The sequence below is a fragment of the Rhineura floridana genome, chromosome 20, assembly GCF_030035675.1.
Source record: "Rhineura floridana isolate rRhiFlo1 chromosome 20, rRhiFlo1.hap2, whole genome shotgun sequence".
NCBI classification, from domain to species: domain Eukaryota; kingdom Metazoa; phylum Chordata; class Lepidosauria; order Squamata; family Rhineuridae; genus Rhineura; species Rhineura floridana.
This window is the reverse complement of record NC_084499.1, coordinates 3,158,645-3,177,305: the sequence shown is the minus strand read 5'-3', so window position 1 is coordinate 3,177,305 and position 18,661 is coordinate 3,158,645. Positions and strand designations below refer to the sequence as shown.

The window sequence follows — 18,661 nt, the reverse complement described above, 5'->3', positions numbered from 1 at the left end:
GTCTGAGTTACCTGCCACTGAGGGAGGAGGCTACCAATCTCAAACAGGCTACGGCTTGCTGTTTGCCCAGTCTTGAGCTGGCAGCGTCAGCAACGGAGCTCTCACAGCCCAGAGAAAGAATGATTAAATCAAACCACCTGCAATGCTTCACACCTTCTTTACAAGGCCGAAACCCAGACATTCCCTCAAATTAAGTTAGTCCCCAAGACTGCCAAGAAGACAGCGAAAGGGGTGTGTGTGGGGAAGGGCCCTGGTAGATCTTTCACATACTTCCTTATCCACTTTACGTACTTTTGTGAGATCAGGATTTATGGCCTGGCCATTCAGATTCAGAAAGGGTCACGCATGGACTGGGCTACTGCAGCCACTTCGCAACAAAGGCCTCCAGTTTCATTTACTTCAAAGTAACAGCAAGGAAAGGGGAAGGTGGCTTTATGCTTCCTCGACAGTAAATAAGAGGCTCTGCTTCTGAGCGTGCAGCATAAATTAGATGGGAATGAGGAGATGTGTGCCCTGGGGGATGGCATAAGGGAATCTGGAATGCTCCTCCACCTGAGAAAACAACCACCACCCTGCAAGAAAAAAACAACCTAGCAGATCAGGGAGAAAGGCTGAAGTTCAGATTCCCTGATGCCTTGGTTTTCTACATTTTATATTTGTATTTTTTTGTAAGCCGCCTTGAGGGCCTTTTGGGCAAAAGGAGGGGTGGAAACAAACAATAACAATAAAAACTGCCCAGAATCCTCCTGGTAGGGAGTCACATGATACCAAATCAGCCAATCCAGTGCCACTGCCCAATATAAAGCTCCCAGGTGCCCTGCGTTCGCTCAGTCTGAGTTACCTGCCACTGAGGGAGGAGGCTACCAATCTCAGCCAGGCTACAGCTTGCTGTTTGCCCAGTCTTGAGCTTTTTTTAAGCCAAGGGGAAGGTTGAGAAACAAACAAAACCTTAACAGTTCAGAATGAACAGTACCACTTCAGACTCAAGGCAGTGAGGCTCCCATTTTTGAATGCTTTCTTTTCTTAAAAACTAAAAACAAACATAGAAAACTAAGAGAGAAAGCTGATTTCACCCTGCTCTACTAGTTACTTGCAGATCCCCGCACCCCAATGTAAGGGGCGCTACTACCTCAGGACTCTACAACCTCAATTTGCTGGATGCTTAAATGCAGCAATAGTCTTCCCCTCTCTGTTGGGGAAGGGATTTTCTTATGAAGAGAGAGAAAAAGGTGCATCTTCAAGTCTCTCCTCCTTCTGTGCTGCAAAAATTAAACAGAGATGTAGACTTTTGAACCTGCTTAAAAACACATGGAGGGGGTGTGGGGCTCTTTCTTTTCATAGCTTCAGGCCAAGGAATTTCTGGTGCACCAACCAGTTTGGCAAGTCACAGCATCCTTCTGTACGAGGTCAGAAGCAGAGCACATGACTCACCAAAAAAATAAAAATGAAATGGACTGCCTTCAAGTTGATTCCGACTTATGGCGACCCTACAAATAGGGTTTTCATGGTAAGCTGTGTGGGGATTCGAACCCTGGTCTCCCAGGTCGTAGTCCAACACTAACCACTATACCACACTGGCTCTCAAGAGAGGAGAAATATGAGAGAGAAGAGGGCCAAGGCCGCATTGCAGAAGCACAAGGGCGGCTGTCCAGAGCTGGGGAGGTGAGGGAACAAAGCACATTCATACATGCCTCTTCCCATGCACCTTTAAGCATGCACAATTGGATGTTGCTGTTAAGGCAGAACCTAATGTGGAAGAGTTTTTTAAATGTATGCATTAACATAAGACCAACATAAGAAGAGCCTGCTGAATCAGGCCAATGGCCCATCTAGTCAGGCATCCTGTTCTCTCAGTAGCCAACCAGATGCCCATGGGAACCCCAAAGCAGGACCTGGGTGCAGGGCACTCTCTCCTCCTGAAGTTTCTGGAAACTGGTATTCAAGAGGGTTACTGCCTTCGACAGTGGAGGCAGAGCCTAGACATCATGGTTAGTAGCCATTGATAGCATTAACCTCCATGAATTTGTCCAATTTGTTGCCGCCCTGGGCTCTTTCTAGGAGGAAGTTTGTTGTTGTTGTTATGTGCCTTTAAGTCGATTACGACTTATGGCGACCCTGTGAATCAGTGACCTCCAAGATCATCTGTTGTGAACCGCCCTGTTCAGATCTTGTAAGTTCAGGTCTGTGGCTTCCTTTGTGGAATCAATCCATCTCTCGTTTGGCCTTCCTCTTTTTCTACTCCCTTCTGTTTTTCCCAGCATGATTGTCATTAGGAGGAAGGGCAGGATATAAATTTATTTATTTTATTTATTAAATTTATTAGTCGCCCATCTGACTGGCTCTCCAGCCACTCTGGGCGACTTACAAAATAAAAACATGCAAATACATTAAAACATTAAAAATCTCAACAACAATAATAAAACCTAACCCACCCCAAAAGCCTGCCTGAAGAGCCAGGTCTTCAAGGCCCGGCGGAAGCTCATCATAGAGGGGGCATGGCGGAGATCACTTGGGAGGGAATTCCACAAGGTGGGGGCCACAATTGAAAAAGCCCTCTCCCTAGTCCTCACCAGTCTAGCTGTTTTAACTGGTGGGAAAGAGAGAAGGCCTTTTGAGGCTGATCTTGTTGAGCGGCATCCCTGATGATGTTGGAGGCGCTCCTTCAGATAGACTGGGCCGAAACCGTACAAGGTTTTAAAGGTCAGAACCAACACCTTGAATTGGGCCCGGAAAACAACCGGTAACCAGTGCAACTCCTTCAGCACTGGAGTGATGTGATATCGCCGGCGGCTGCCTTTAATCAGGTGAGCTGCTGCATTCTGTACCAGTTGCAGCTTCCGGACCGTTTTCAAGGGTAACCCCATGTAGAGTGCATTACAGTAGTCTAGGCGAGAGGAGACCAGGGGATGTACCACAGATGGCAGCAGATGGTTGGGAAGGTAGGGGTGCAGCCTCCGTATCTGATGGAATTCATACAGCGCCGCCCGGCTCACAGCCGAGACCTGAGCCTCCATGGACAGCTGGGAGTCAAGAATGACCCCCACTGGTCTTTCAGGGGTAATTGTACCCCATTGAGCACCAGGTCAACATCCCCCAACCTTCCTTTGTCTCCCACAAACAGTACCTCGGTTTTGTCAGGGTTCAGCTTCAGCTTATTCCTTCCCATCCAGCCACTCACCGACTCCAGGCACTTGGTTAGGGTTTCTACAGCCAACCTCGGTGAAGATTTGAATGAGAGATAGAGCTGTGTGTCATCCGCATAATGGTGACACTGCAGCCCAAATCTTCTGATGATACCCCTCAGCGGCTTTATATAGATGTTGAACAGCATCGGGGAGAGGATGGAGCCCTGTGGCACCCCACAAGTGAGAGGCCAAGGATCCGAGACCTCATCCTCCAATGCCACTCTTTGGTACCTACCAAAGATGAAGGAACAGAACCACTGCAATACAGTGCCCCCTATGCCTAACCTCTTCAGGCAGTCCAGAAGGATACTGTGGTCAACGGTATCAAAAGCTGCTGAGAGATCCAGGAGGACAAGGAAGGTGCATTCGCTCCTATCCAACGCCCTCCTCATATCATCCACCAAGGCGACCAAGGCCATTTCAGTGCCATGTCCAGGCCTGAAGCCTGATTGAAATGGATCCAGATAATCTGCTTCCTCCAAATGCACTTGCAACTGCTTTGCCACCACCTGCTCAACCGCCTTGCCCAGGAATGGCAGATTTGAGACTGGGCGAAAGTTGTTCAGATCTTGGGGATCCAAGGAGGGCTTCTTTAGAATTGGTTTTATTATTGCCTCCTTGAGGGCTGATGGCATTATTCCCTCTTCCAGGGACATATTTACCACCGCCTTGATCCCCTCGCCCAGTCTGTCCTTGCAGCTCATAATGAGCCACGACGGGCAAGGGTCGAGTAAGCAAGTGGTTGGCTTTAACAAACAAATAAATAATCCTCTGTTACAGCCGTGCCATTCTTTCACCCGCACATTAAAAAAACAACACCACACCAAGAGCAGTGCACACCTACGCACATCAACTCAGAAATAAGTCCCACCAAGTTCAACGGGGCTGCCTCCCAGGGTAAAGGATTAAAACAGTTAAGAGGCTGGAGCACCTCCGGCCCTATGAAGGAAGGCTTCAGGACTCCCTTCAGCCTCAGCCAGCTTTGCCAACGGCAGAGGGATCGATCGGAGCTGTAGTCCACCACCAGGTGGAGGACCAAAGGTGCCCATGGCTCCTATAAATAAGAAGACGTCAAGGGTTTGGGGCTTTTTTAGTTTAGACAAAACCCAATGACTGGTGGTGGTGGGGACACGAGTATTCATGGTGTGGAGAAAGCGGTCAGGGAGAAGGGTTGCTCCCTCTCTAAGGAAGGACTTAGTTGCACAATGCGGAATTGTGGCAGACGTAGAAGGGCCCAGTTTCAAAGTCCTCGGCATCTCCTGGTAGGGCTGCGGAACAGCCCTACCTGATAACCTGGACAGCCGCTGCCAGACCATGCTAAGCTGGATGGTCTGACTAAAAATAAGGCAATTTTTAAAAACAATTAATTTTCCCTAACATATTAATAATTGAAAATACATTCAGAAGGTAGAAGGAAGGTCTTTGGACTGGTATGTGAAACATCTTTTGGCTGATACCAACAAGGTGACCACAGAGCTAGTAACTAATTTCCTTTTTTCAGTTCAAAGAATACGTAAGATGGTCCTCTTTTTTAAACTGTAATGTTCCATTTTAAAGTCATATTTATATTTATATTTTATTGTATATTTTAAATGTTTTATAGACGGGTTTCTTTTATCTGATGATTTGCCTTATTGGGTCTGTGACTGCACAATAAATTGAATTGAATTGAATAGAAAGAAGAGAACAAAAATTATACAGATTTATATATGTTTTGACAGAAAAGGAGGAGAAAAAAGAGAATCATGCGATTTTTTAATAAAGATAAATTATTTATCTTGTTTATATGATTTTCATATTAACTTCCTTTCCCTTTTATAATAATGTATATGATGAGTATGAATAGATATTATCTTGAATCTTGTTGTCCCAAAACATAATAAATAAAGACCACCATTCTACAAAACTATTTACTTGTCGGGTTTTTTCTCTTCTAATTTTGACATTAATACTGTCTCCCAGACTTTGTTAAACCAATCCAAGGTTAACAGAGATTCTTTCTTTTTCCATATCCTAGCAACTGTTATTTTTGTTACTGTCAACAAATTTAAAATAATTTCTAAATCAAATTCTGGAACTGTACCACCCAAAAAATTTAACAGTAATACTTTCGGGTTATTTCATACATTCCAGTTTAATTCAGCCCTTAATTCAGAACCACGAGGACTAGAATCTGACTTAATTTTTAGGTGAAGGAGAATCGCTCAGTGTTCGAGCATCTGCTTGGCACCAAAAAGATCCGGGGTCTCCAAGTAGAGCTGGGAAAGACCCCACGCTGAAATCCTGGAGAGCTGCTGCTACTGAGCCATGAGGTAGCTTCCTATTTTCCTAATTAAGCTTGTGGAACTCATTGCCACAAGAAGTGGCAACAGCTACCAGCTTAGATAAATTAGTGGAGGACGATGACTATCAATGGCTAATCAGCCACGACAGGCCAATGGAACCTCTTTGTTCAGAGGCAGTCTACTGCTGAACACCACATGACAGGAGAACAACAGAAGGGCCATCAGCCTCACCCCCTGCTTTAATGTAAGCTTTGCTAAGGCATCTGGAAACAAGATTCAGATGACAGCCCTCCCTTTTGCCCCCAGCTTCTGGTATTCAGATATAGACTGCTGACATCTTTCCAAGAACGAGAGGGGCACGATGGTGTGTTCAGTCGCGTATAAGTAGCATTAATGGGTATTTTTATCCCTCTGCTTATTTCCCACGCAGGGTGAAAGCTTCAGCTGATGTTCAGCCTGAGAGGCCCAAAACACAGTCGTGAAACCAAAACGACGAAAATGAACTGCCACGGGACAGGAAGCGGATAAAAAAGAAACTGTTGATAAGATAGCAGACAAAATAAAGTTGGAGCTGGGGAAAGACCTTGGTTTTGCCGCTTCCCCACCCCTCTGCTCTGCAGCAGTTAAGCCGGGGTGGGAGTAAAGGGCAGGGGGTGGAAGCAGCCATCTCGACAGAGCTGCACCGAAGTCCTTTTTCAACAGCGTTTGACCTGGTGTGCTCCTGTGTTTGCCAGCTCAGTGGTAAAATGCAGCAGGGAAAAAACGTATTGCAACAGAACCGTAGGAACCACTGCACAGAACTTGCTATTTGGTGGCATTTTGTCTGTGCACAACTGCACATCCATAATGGGGGGGGGGAGACTAAAAGTTGTGGCAAAGCGCACATGCGGAGCACTCCATACAAAAGTCAGAAATAAGAAGCACAGCACTGGAGAATTCTCAATACGACCTCCACTATGGACATTCAGAGGAGACGAACTTTGGATAGCAACCCTAGACTATCACCCAGACGGGTTTTTATGCCAATGGGGGAAGACTTACACCAGGAACTTCCATCTGCAGTTACATCTTCGGACTATACAGGCGAGAAGCCTTATTATTGAAACTCAGTCGCCTCTTCCTTATTGTTTAGCTTTTACTGTCAAGTTTTTTTATGTTTTCTGATGTTTTGATGGTTTATATGCTTTTGCTTTGTACGTCGCTCAGAGTGGCCGGTTAATCCAGCCAGATGGGCAACTAATAAATTGAATAAATAAAAATAAATAGACACTGTACTGCCTGCCAATCGCAAACCTGTGTTCCTTTGGACCACCTGAAGCCCCGATTCCTGGACCCACACATTCACAGGCAGTTCACTCAGCCAGCTCTGCCAGTCTAAGGCTGCAGGTTCAAGCACTAGGTAGAGGGGTCCCCAATCTTTTGGAGCCACGGGGGGCACATTTGGAAATATTTTGTGGGCACCACAAGACACCCATTTGACATTAGAAAGAATCATCGTAGTCAAAGCACCGACAACCCCAAAAGAAATAACAGAGAAAAAAACAAACAGGCATCCCTCCAACAAAGCAACAGCAACGTAAATAATAAAATTGGGAGGGGCAAGGTTGCTTGGCATGCACCAGGGAAGTATCAGAGGGCACTAGGGCGTTCACAGGTGCCCCAATGGAGACCCCAGAGTGAGACAGACAACAGGTCTCCTCAGAAGCCAGAGACGTCAATGAGTCTCCCAGCATTTCAGAATTCTGCCCAGTGCCTGGGCCCCCTTCTCCAGCACTACCAGAGGCACAATAAATTATGCAAATCTGCTTGATTTGTATACCGTAATCAAGTTGCAGAGGGTTGGTTCTTATTTATTTCAGTATATGAAGTGCTGGTTTATTTGTGGGTCACTGGGACAAAAAAAAAGGCAAAATGCAGAAAAGCAAAACAAACAGACAAGATATTTTCCTAGCTGATCTGGCATATCCTTCTGTTGGTTTGCATTCCAAGCTGTTCCTCCCTCTTCAAAGTTTAACACAGGGTGGGAGGGTGGGGTGGATTAGTATTATTAATTTTATACACACATGCAAGCAGCAGTCATAATTTGCTTCTGACAAGCTTCCTTTGAGCGCCGAACGTGGCGGAGCGCATCTCGCCGCCCCCTCAAATTTCCATGCACGTTTGTTGTTGGGGGGGACACGGCGCTGGCTGATCGAGGGAGCGCAGAGTGCCAACCCTCAAATTAGGAAGGCTCCCGAGAAGTGAGTGGGTTCTGTTGGCAGACTGGCACAAAGCGCGCCTTGGTGATGGGCTCGTGCGGCTACGGCTTAATTAACCGCATCGGAGGCCTGGAGCCAAAGATGTGGCTGGTTAATCCCAATCAATCTGGGCCCTCTAGCTTTCCTCACCTCCACAACTCATGGCCGTGAGAAACTCTTAGCTCTGTTTCAACTTCCCTCTTGGCTTGTTCTTAAGATCATCAGAAGAGCCTGGCCGCTGGATCAGGGCAAAGGCTCATCTAAGCAGAGCATCCTGCTTTTCACAGGGGCCACACACGTGCCTCTTCTGGGGAGCCCACCAGCAGGACATCAGCTCAACAGCCCTGTGCCGTGGTACCCGGCAAATAATCTGGTGTTTCAAGGCATACTGTCTTTGATGCTGGAAGTCACATCCTAACTACCCACCATCGTAACTATTTACCGTTGATAGCCTTCCATGCCATGAATTTTCCAAAGTCATCCAAGTTGGGGGTCATTGCCACACCTTGTGGGAGCGAATTCCACAGTTTAACCCTGCGCTGCCTCAAGAAGTGCTTCCTTTTGTCTGTCCTGAATCTCCCAACATTCAGCTTCATTGGATGCCCACGAGTTGAGTGTTATGAGAAAGGGGGAAACGTCTCTACCCATTTTCTCCAAGCCACATATCACTTTATACACCACTATCATGTCACCTCCTTACTTTTTTCCTAAACTGAAAAGCCTCAAAAGTTGCCATTTTTCTTCACAGGGGAGTTTCTCCAACCTCTTGATCATTTTGGTTGCCCTTTTCTGAATCTTTTCCAGACCCACAATATCCTTTGGGGCCAACCCAGAAAAAGGCATATGAAGAGCTCTGCTGGATCAGACCACTGGTCCATTTGGCCTGTTAGGGAATGGGGACTCCAACTTCCATCACTGGCCATGCTGGCTGCTGGAGATCCAGCAACATCTGGAGGGCCACAGGTCCGCCAACCCTGATCTAGCCCAACATCACTGGTCCCCACAGCGGCCAACCAAATGACTCTGCGACGCTCACAGAGGAAGGCGTGGAAGTCATGACTGTCCCCTGTTGCTCATTCCCAAACTCATGGAGGAAGAGACGTCTACAAAGGGCCAATGATGGCTAAGTGGAACCTCCAGATCCAGAGGCAGTCTACCTCTAAATGCCAGTCACAGGGAAAGAACAGAGGGAAAGGGCTGTTAGCGCACGTCACCTGGCTGGCTACTGCCATAAAAACAGAATGCTGACCTAGATGGGCCTTTGTCCCAGGGCTCAGCCCACCACAGCAGGTCAGCTAGAAAAGGGGAAGGGAGGGGGTAAGCTCCACTCAGGGTGGATCATACTTGCTCTAAAGATAAATGTTTGCAGGCGTACAAGGGAAACGTTTTGAGTCTGGAAATCTAGGCAGCAGTGCTTCAGGCACTGCAAGAGAGCCCCGCAGTGGGGGCATGAGTCGGGGAGAGGAACTGGCATCTCCAAATCCATCTGGTGGCCCACAGCCTCAACAGATGTCAAAAAGGCAAGTTGCTGTCCCATCCAAGGCAAAAGAGCGGGATGCTGAGCAAGTGGCCTCCAAGTCAGGGCAAGGCGGCCTCGCAGGGACCATTGGGTGAACTCTCCTGGCTTGTCTTTGCCAAATGCGATGATGCACCTTTTCGCAGTCGGCCCATTTCCTCATGCCATTCCCTGCACGGCTTACCTCTTGTGATCCCTCCCTCTTTCCAAACTTTACTAAGCAGCTTGGCAGGAGCAGGAAGAGCCATTAACGGGAAATTTTCTTGAGATTTATGACCTGAAAGGATGATCCGAAGTCACCAAAGTAGGAGACTGCAGTTCAGTGGCAGAGCAACTGTTTTGCGTGCACAAAGTCCTGGGTGCAATCCCTGCCGTCTCCACTTAAAAAGAGTATGGAGGAAGAGATGGGAAAGAATGACCCACCTCCTCTACGTCACGTTCCTCATCTTGGAGATCAGATTTTGTGATGTGTGAATTACGGCTCAGCCAATAGGCTCTCGGATGCATCAACTAATTGCTCCAGCTGTTCATCTAAAGCCAAGCACAGTCAATGGCAACACTCCAGTCTCCTTAAGAACGCAAGGGAACTGATGGGTCAGGCCAAAAGCCTATCTCGGGGCAGAGAAACTGGGGTTCTCCAGCCAATGGCAGCTGATGGTTCCATGTGAGTAGGGCAGTGGGAATCTGCTCCAGGTTTTAGTCTGAATTCTTGAAAGTTTGGACAAAAACCGGGAGCAGATTCTACTGCCTCACTGACATGCAGCCATCAGCTGCTACTCCCGCCAGCTGTTATTGGACTTTAATTCCCAGAAGCCAGCCTGGCCAGTGGCCAGAGATGGTGGGAGCTCCAGCAACATCTGGAGGGCTACAGAGGTTCCCCATCCCTGCCCTATCTAGGCCAGCATCTGGCTTCCCGTTCAGGAAGGCCATGAGCCGGGCGTGAAAGCCTGAGCCCCTTCCCATGCCTGCTTCCCAGTAGAACTGGCAGGTTCCACTTAGCGAGCATGGCCAGAAGCCATTGGTGGGATCTACCCTCCATGGATTTTGCTCAATCTGCCTTTTAAACCCATCTAAGTGGAAGAGCAATCACCACATCTTGTGGCAGTGAGTTCCATGAGTCCGTTGGGCATCGTTGGAAGAAATCTTTCCTTTGGCTCCTGTTTGCCTGCCAGTCCCTTTCACTGGGTGATTCTCCACCCCTTCCACCCCCGGTGAGTTGCAGTATTGCCAGAGTGGGCAAAAACCTTCTCTGAATCCCTGCTATTCATGCCATAGATTATTTTATGAACCTCTGCCCTTGCTCTGCCACTTAGCTGCCCTCTACCAGGGGGCTCCTTCCTTGGGCCAAGAACCGGCCCATTCAGAGCGCTGGAGATCTTGCAGTGCGCAAACAAACCTTGCCCGACCACCTCACCCCAAGAAGCCCCTTCCCAAGAATCTCATTTCAATTTAATTTCATAGCAGTAATGGATTTTTCAGAAAGTATTTCAAGAACATATTTGCTCTCCAACATCTTCCTTCCTTTCACATTTGGAATAACTCCCCCGCCCTCCCCACTCACTTACACTTTCTATCGAATTCCCCAAGTCATTCTGGATCTTGAATAATTCCAGGTAGTGTTTTTTTTTTTAATCAATAGCTGACAGACTTGTCAAATTACTTCGGGGACCAACAAAGCAATTTTTAAACATTCATAAACCCTCACAGAACCATTAAGTGCACTGAATTTTAAGAGCGAAAAGTGAGGGCTGAGTAACACCGATCAAACAGGATTACGGTTTTGTAAATGAGAAATTAATTTATCGTTAATGAATCATCTTATAGAAATGGGTCTGGTTCCCAGCTGCTCAACCTCTGTAGAAAGGATGGAGCCAACGCAGATTGGAAAAAAAATGAAAAAAGAGAGGGGCCCCTCATCCACCCTACAGAGGCAGGAATGAGGGGAATGTAGACCAGCCCTGACCTGATTGCTTTTTGGAAATCCCAGATGTCTAGTGCATGTGAATCCAATGTGCAGTTTTACCACTGTGTGCCTCAAGGTAGCCTTCATGGCTCTATTTGGCAACCAGATGGCCAGATGCGGCTGAGGAGACACCAAGAGGCTGGTGGCCAGTTGGGAAGGATGCATGGGCCCCATCTAGCCCATGGGCCACCAGTTCCCAGTCCCTGCTGTGCATGGAGTGGGGATAGCAAGAAGGGCTTAATGCCAACTCCCCCCAAAGTAGCCAAATGACACCTTTGGGAAATAGATGCAGCCTGGCAACTGGAGACGAGGGGAGATAGCTGGGACCACTCACTGATCCTAATTTGGCCTGCAGAGGTTTCCTGAATTTCATCACCTCTGTAATGATTTGGGTCCAAGTGTACAAAGGCTGAGCAGGAACGAGGAGGTGCAGAAACAAGCACACAGGCCACCAAGAGCCAGCCACGCAGTAATCTCCCCTAACAGGGCTGCTTTCCTGGATTTGCCGCCTTCTCTTCCCACCTTCTCTTTAAGATTAGGCACATGACTCCTTTAAGGCTGCTGTCCTCTCTGAAGAGCAGTTACTCAGGAGAAACAGTGAGAGGGGGCTCTTGGCTGTGCGCCCTGCGAGGGGGCTTCCTGGAGACATCTGCCTGGCTTCTGTGGAAAATGAGAAGTTGGACCAGCAGGCTCCTACCCTGATCCGGCAGGGCTCTGTTTCCGTTCTGGGCCTACTTACCACAGAGTAAGCTCCTCTGCACTCTATATGGACTTACCCCCAAGTAATCATGCACTGGGATTATGCAGTTAGGCCCCTCCGCCCTGCAAGAGGGTGTGACTCAAGGAACATCCTGAAGTGGCTTGGGGGAGGAACCTTTTCCAGCAGAGGGCCGCATTTGCTCATGGGCAACCTCTTGAGGGCCACATACAATGGTGGGCAGGGCCTAGGGATGGGAAGAACTCTCAATTTCGGTTCTCTCAGTTTTCACTTTTCCAATCTTAAATTCAGTTCTCTACATTTCTGCACCAGTCTGCGTTTTTAAATCCTCCTGAAAATTCTCCACCATTTTAGTGCGAATTTCTCCAAATAAACACATTTTTGTAGGCAGTTTTGACAAAGGTACGCATTTTTGAAAGCCATTTCTCATCACATCATGTCTTTTTGCATGTTATTTTCACCCATATATTCATTTTTATGCACACTTTCCCCTAATATATGCATTTTTGTAAATATTGTTTAGTTGGCGCACGCATCCCACAATTTGAATAAATGCAGATTTCGAAGGATGGCTGTATTTCAGTTCTCATATTGTTTTGGAAAGTGCGAATTTGATAAATTCTGCTTGAAATGTGAACTGAATTGAAATTCTCACCCATCCCTACTGGATTGAGCAATGAACAGGATTCTTGCCTTGTACAGTAGCGCACATTTCAACCATGCAAAGGCAGAAGTTTGTGAGCCTGGAGAGAGCTGGAGTTCGGCCCTTATAGCCCAGCCGTGCCTCATCAAGAACTATTTGTTCATTTGGCTTAACCAAAATACATGGCTCATTATAGTGATTTTTGGTGCAAGATGTCAAAAAGATGGGGAGAATCCTTGGAATCAAGCAGCACAGGGAAAGCTATTATTGTTATGATTACTGAATGTAGCACCAGCAGTCTGGACAAACCAGAGGAGTAATGCATTCCTTGCCTCAAAGGCCGGATCTCCAAAGCTTTGCAATCTCCTTCCTGTCTTTCCATGAAACACGGTGGCTCACGGCTGCTGGCTAAGTAATGGCAGTAAATCGCAGGAGATGCACACCTCCTTCTGTCAGGCCTGATCAATATACAGATTTGCACATGAACCTTCTCCCGAGGAGCTCAGGGTGGCAAATGCAAATGGGTAGTCACAATAGCCTCCACAGGGAGACCACACCAAAGGGAGCTGTTTGTGGCTGAGTGGGGATTTGAATTTGGGTATACTGCTTAACACCCCACCAGCCCTCAAAAGATTGCCTTTGGTAGCTGCAGCAAATAGTAGAAAGGTGAGGGGTTGCTTTGCTGCAATGGGAGAAGGTGAACCTGTCAAAATTCTCCTTCCTCTTACCAAAGGAAGGGGAATCCTTCCACGAAAAAATCTGGGGCACCCACCCTCCAGCTGTCCCAGAACACTCTGAAAACATGGAAACCTCTGAGGCAGAGAGGACAACTCCCTTTAGCTTTAAGCAGTTTGATTCCTTGAAGGCCGATTTGTTGTTGACAATGGAATCTATGGCAAGACAGGCAAGGGGATGTGCCTGCTGGTGGTGGGCTGGGGGAAATGGTTGCCTTGCCTCCCTCTCTCAGACTCCAAAGGGCTGCGGATCTGCACAAAACTTGAAAATTCCCCAGACGGAATGTGCTTTCTTCCAAGGATTTTATCCCTCCCTGCCCCCCGCCCACCATATCCAAGTGACCTAGTTATGACAGTTGTTTGAAAATATCTCATTCCAGAACTAGCTTTCTTTCCTTGCCCTGCTTCTCTCCCCCCCCCCCTTCCCAAGCATGGGAAAAGCAGCTCCCAGCCAACATCTGCCCCAATTATTTCCTTGGGCAGCAAAACTGACTTTATAGGGAAGGCTGGAAATAATTAATGCAAACAGCTTAGCTGTGGATATATGTGTGTGAGAGAGAGGGGGGGTGGGAGAGAGAGGGGGGGAGGGAGGCCAGGAGAAAAAAGGCAAGCAATCGACTCAAACGTTGACATTTTCAGAGCAATGCAGATTGTTAAAATGGAGCTTCAGTGTGGCCAAGGCACAAGGAAGCAAAATGCACTCCCCCCAATAAAAGTGGTGCTTCACAAGAGCCACAGGGGTGTGTGTCTTAGCCCTCTATCCCAGGGGTTCCCAAAATGTGGTCCGTGGACCACCAGTGGTCTGCAAGCTTCATTCAGGTGGCCTGCAATGTGTCTGTGGATTTGTGGCTGAAGACGGGAGATAGCACATCTATTGCATTAAGAACCCATATTGATTTTTAATTGCATTTTTATTGCTTATTTCTTATATTATGTTTTACTGTATTACAATTTGGATTCTATGGCATTCAAACTGTAATACAAGAGAAGGCAATATATAATATGTCAACAACAAAAAGTGGCTAGCATCCAAACCAGGAAAAAGAAGGAGGGGCCAAAGCCAAGATGCTGGAAAAATAGACATTTATTGTATTGTAAGCCCAACGCGTTTCAGCATCTTGGCTTTGGCCCCTCCTTCTTTTTCCCCAATATATAAGATGTAACAAAAACAATTAAAAATCATACAGTCTCTAGCACAGCACATTACAAATGCTACAACAGGCAGAAAAGCGTTAAGTGGTCCACCAAGACCCTGAGCAGCCTTTAAGTGGTCCATGGGGGAAACATTTTGGGAACCCCTACTCGAGTCTATTTTCAGCACCATGGCTGTATTCAGGCATGGGGTTTATTGCGCTGTTTTTCCTGATTACAACGCTAGTGTTTCTCTCTCAGTTTCTAACATTGCTTTCAATGGAAGTGTTTTCATCAATATACTGCCACGTTGTGCTAAATTTCATTCACACCAGTCGGCATGATGTCATTGGATGTCACCCCACTCCACGCTTTACGCACATGTGCACTTCCACATACCAAAATACTTCCCTAAATTTTGTTCCGTGAGAAGCAGTTGCATAATCCCCAGAAAACAGTGGGAAAATATATGGAAATATATATATATGGAACGCCAACCTCCCAGTTTTCCAGGTTTAACAGGATTGCAAATGGATTTTTTTTAGAAGCAATTAACACGGAAATGAGCACTAAACTTCCACTAGATTTGCAGAAGTGGCTGTTACGTCATGTGAAAGATCACATAAAACAAGAAAATTAATGGGTAAGAACATGTCGGGAAAATGGAACAAAGTGCTATTTGAATGCAGCTCATGTCTCAGCCCTGAATGGAGGAAGCCACAGCAAAGACGACAGCACCTCTGAGCACACACGAAGTGCTGTTTCTCCATACATAACACGCACGCACGCACACTGGGTACCCTTAGCTAGTTCCAAACAAACATAGGATTAACTCTGTTACTTCCAGGTCAGAGGTGCAAATCAAGGCAGCCTAGTGCTAATCCAGCACCCTTCATTTTAGACATTCCTCACATTAAGAAAACAATTTAGTTCCTTGCAGTACATAAGGGAGTCATAAGAGTTGGTATTAATATCCGGCAAATTAAAGATGCACAAGAGACAATGATGACCACATAATTCCTGCACCACCACCCTTTCACCAGCCTCCCCCAAATCCTTTATACTTCTTGCAATAAAATGAAAAAGGGGAATCCTTCTGGAAAGCAAATACAGGGTTCTCTTGCTGTTGGGGGAGACTCCTCTTTCCCCAAGACCTCGATCACCTGCTCTTCAACCCCTCTCATTTACAGTGTGCACAGGATCACATTCTTTTAACCTCAGATTAATTCATCCAGAACAATGCCAAGGCTGCAGCTCAGTGGCAAAGCACAAGGTTTGCACGAAGAAAGCCCCAGGCCCAGCCCTCCAACTCCAACATCTACAGCTCAGGCTGGGACAGAGTTGCTGTTCGTCAGTATCAACAAGAGCTTCCTGGGGCAACCCTCCGGTCTCAGATTTGAACCCGCACCCTTAAGAAGCTGCCTTGCTCCAAGTTGGGCCATCCAGGTTAGGGCTGTGGATGGCAATGTGCAGTGGCTCTCCAGGTTCCAGGCGGAGGTCTCTTTCAGGCCTACTTCTGCATTTGAAGCAGGTGCGCTCCGACTGAGCTGCAGCCCTTCATCAGACTCAAAAGCCACCCTCGCCAGCCTGGCGCCCTCCAGATGCTTTGGACTACAGCCCCGGTCAGCCCCAGCCAGCACAGCTATAGGGCTGAAGGAAGCACAGACCAAGTGTGTGTGTGGGAACAGCAATTCATGGATATTCAGGTACAGTAACAAATTCAAGATTATGAAAACTTCGACAGGGGTGCAGTCATCCAGGGTTTTGGGGGGTCTTAGGCCTCTTACTTTTTTAGAAGCAGGGTCCCAATGTCTCCAGCATCCTATGAGCCAATCAGTATGAAAGAGGAGTGAGTTTGTCACTAAGAAGAATCTTCTAACATGCTTCCTTGTCCTTTCCTGCTGTTTGGAGCCAATTGGAGTGAAAGAAGTTAAGTCAGCCACCGAGAAGACTCTTCTCAGTAGCTAACACCCTCCCCTTTGATGCTTATCGGCTGCTTGGGATGTCCCTTGTTGCGGGAGAAGGCATTAACAAGGGTCTAATTCTCAACGTGGCAGCAAGAAAGGGGTGGTGATGGCTCTGACTATCATGACTCTGCATTTCTGAATTTGCCACTACACTACTGAACTTTGGTGTGCCCCCCCCCAGTTTTGGCCAAATTCAATGGGGTGTGTCAGTCCCACAAATTCAGCAGGACTCCTTCGGTAAACACACCCAGGACTGAGCTAAGACAAAGTTAACGATTCCTTCTTAAGCAGCTTTTATCGGAGGCAGGGAATACGCCTCCCAAAGAATGCTCCTGCCCTTTGGAGCCCCCGAGCCCTCAAAAAAAGGTCCTGTTGCTTTATGGATGTTCAGAAGATCGCCATATGGGGCCAGTAATGTGGGAGAAAGTCAACTCCTGGGTTCTGTGCTCTGAATCAAGGCATTCAAATCTCCACTTAGGCATGCCTTGAAAGGGTGGGGCTGGGGTGGGGTGGGAAGGAAAGTTAACTTCTCTTGCAGGAACCGTTCGTTTGTAACTCCACCCCTCCTATTTGAACCCCACCTCTTCGGCACTGCCTCCTCCCATCTGTGGCCACACCTCTTTCCTAAACAGAATAGCCATGGATGTCATACATGTGCCTCTGAGCATGTACAGACAGCTCCCTTTCCTGTACCACTGAGCCTATGTGCACATATTTAAGGAGCCAAGGCTTCCTGCTAGAAATTAGAAATTAAGCATTGTGAGGACACAGGCAAAAGGTTACCTGGGATCCGCCCTACAGGTAACCCTTGCACCAGTACAACATCTCCTCCATTTCGGTTCTGGGGAACGACAAGGCCACTGCGCCGAAAAGCAGCATATAGTATTATCTCAGAAGCTCATTTATAACAAAAACAGCAGCTAACACACAGTCAGTGATCCAAGACTGCCAGCCAGAAGACCACAGCCTACCTCCAAATCAAACTGTCCGTTAAGTTCCACATATTTGCAGCTCTTGAATATACAGAGACACTAGGCAGGGACAAAACCACACTTCATCATTCCAATCCCACCCACCCCTTCTCAAAGCAAAGGCATGTCCTGAAGCCCCACAGAGCAAAGAGGCAGTCTCCTGGAGGGCACATACCAGCCCAGGCAAATGCAGCCCCCAGCATGACAATACATTGCAAGAGGGCAGACAGCAGTGCCAGCCCTTGCATCCCAGTGCCACGAGGCAAAAGATGACATTTCCCCTTTCCTAGCATCTCGTTAGCCTCAAAAGTTACAGGCGCAATCGAGTCGCCGGGAGACAGGAAGGCGAGGAATTCCATCCTTTGCGCATAATGCGGACACAACCAGGCCGGCTCAACAGCACATCCTGTTTTTGAGACATGATTTTGGCTGTTTGGGCTAGGCCTTCAAGCATTTTTTTAATCATTAGAACTGTGTTGTGTGCGTGGATTTGAATCACCAGATTGGAGAACTCCAACAGAACGAGGAGAAAGGTTTAGAGTGTGCAGGCAGAAGGAGAGGGCAAAAGCATGCACGGCCTTGCGTTATGTACACAAAACAACCCCTGGAATGTTTGCTTTCTGAACAACCCAAACCCCGACAGCAAAGCCTGGAGGATTTACTTACCATAGTGAGCTTCACTTCCTAGCCCCTTCCAGAATGGGGTGGGGGAGTGGGGGTGGGGAAGGCGGGTATATCCTCCAACCCCTACCCCCCCCAAGCAGGAAGTAAGCCTGCTTATCCTCTCGGACCTCCTTGTATGGTGTGAGCAGTTGGCTCTTGGCCCCGCGCCCACCTCCCTCTGGCCTCAGGAAACCGTTCCAGCATGCTGTCTGCAGGGAACAATCCCCGGCCAGTTCAGACAAAGCCAATATTCTCAACTCCTTGCGCGGGGGCTTTTAAAGGGACGGACGGACAGACAGACAGCGCCCAGCTTCGGGGAAAATTAAAAGCGCCACAGCTCAGCAGCAGAGCGCATGCAACCTTGCAGGGAAGGAGTTTTAATGCCTATGTAGCCGAGTGTTTACGTGCACATGGTGCCTCCCTCCTGAGTTCAAAGGGGCTTGGGGAGGAGATCTTCCCCACGACGACTGCGGCCTGCGTTAAAAAAGCTGGAGGGTGCTCTAGGGATTTCCAGTAAAATGCCTTGGCCGGCTCCCCTTAAGAGGCAGGGCCAAGGAAGGGCTCTAAAGTCCAGGGACTCTGCATTCCTCAATGGCCTTTGAAAAAGGATTTTTACAAGTGCTTATCTCCACTTCCCTTCACAGCGGC

General features: G+C 47.7%; 1 protein-coding gene across 11 annotated transcripts in view; it reads right to left on the bottom strand.

Annotated features, from left to right (window-relative positions):
* The window catches only part of DAB2IP (DAB2 interacting protein), a 366,040-nt gene that overhangs the window by 93,590 nt on the left and 253,789 nt on the right, over positions 1-18,661 (bottom strand). The window contains exon 1 of one of the 11 annotated variants that reach the window (XM_061604337.1): positions 18,017-18,294. The exons of the other annotated variants lie outside the window; for them this stretch is intronic. The gene's annotated coding sequence lies outside the window, so the exon portion shown is untranslated. Of the gene's footprint in view, positions 1-18,016; positions 18,295-18,661 lie in introns of those variants that run through there. 11 annotated transcript variants of the gene reach the window in all.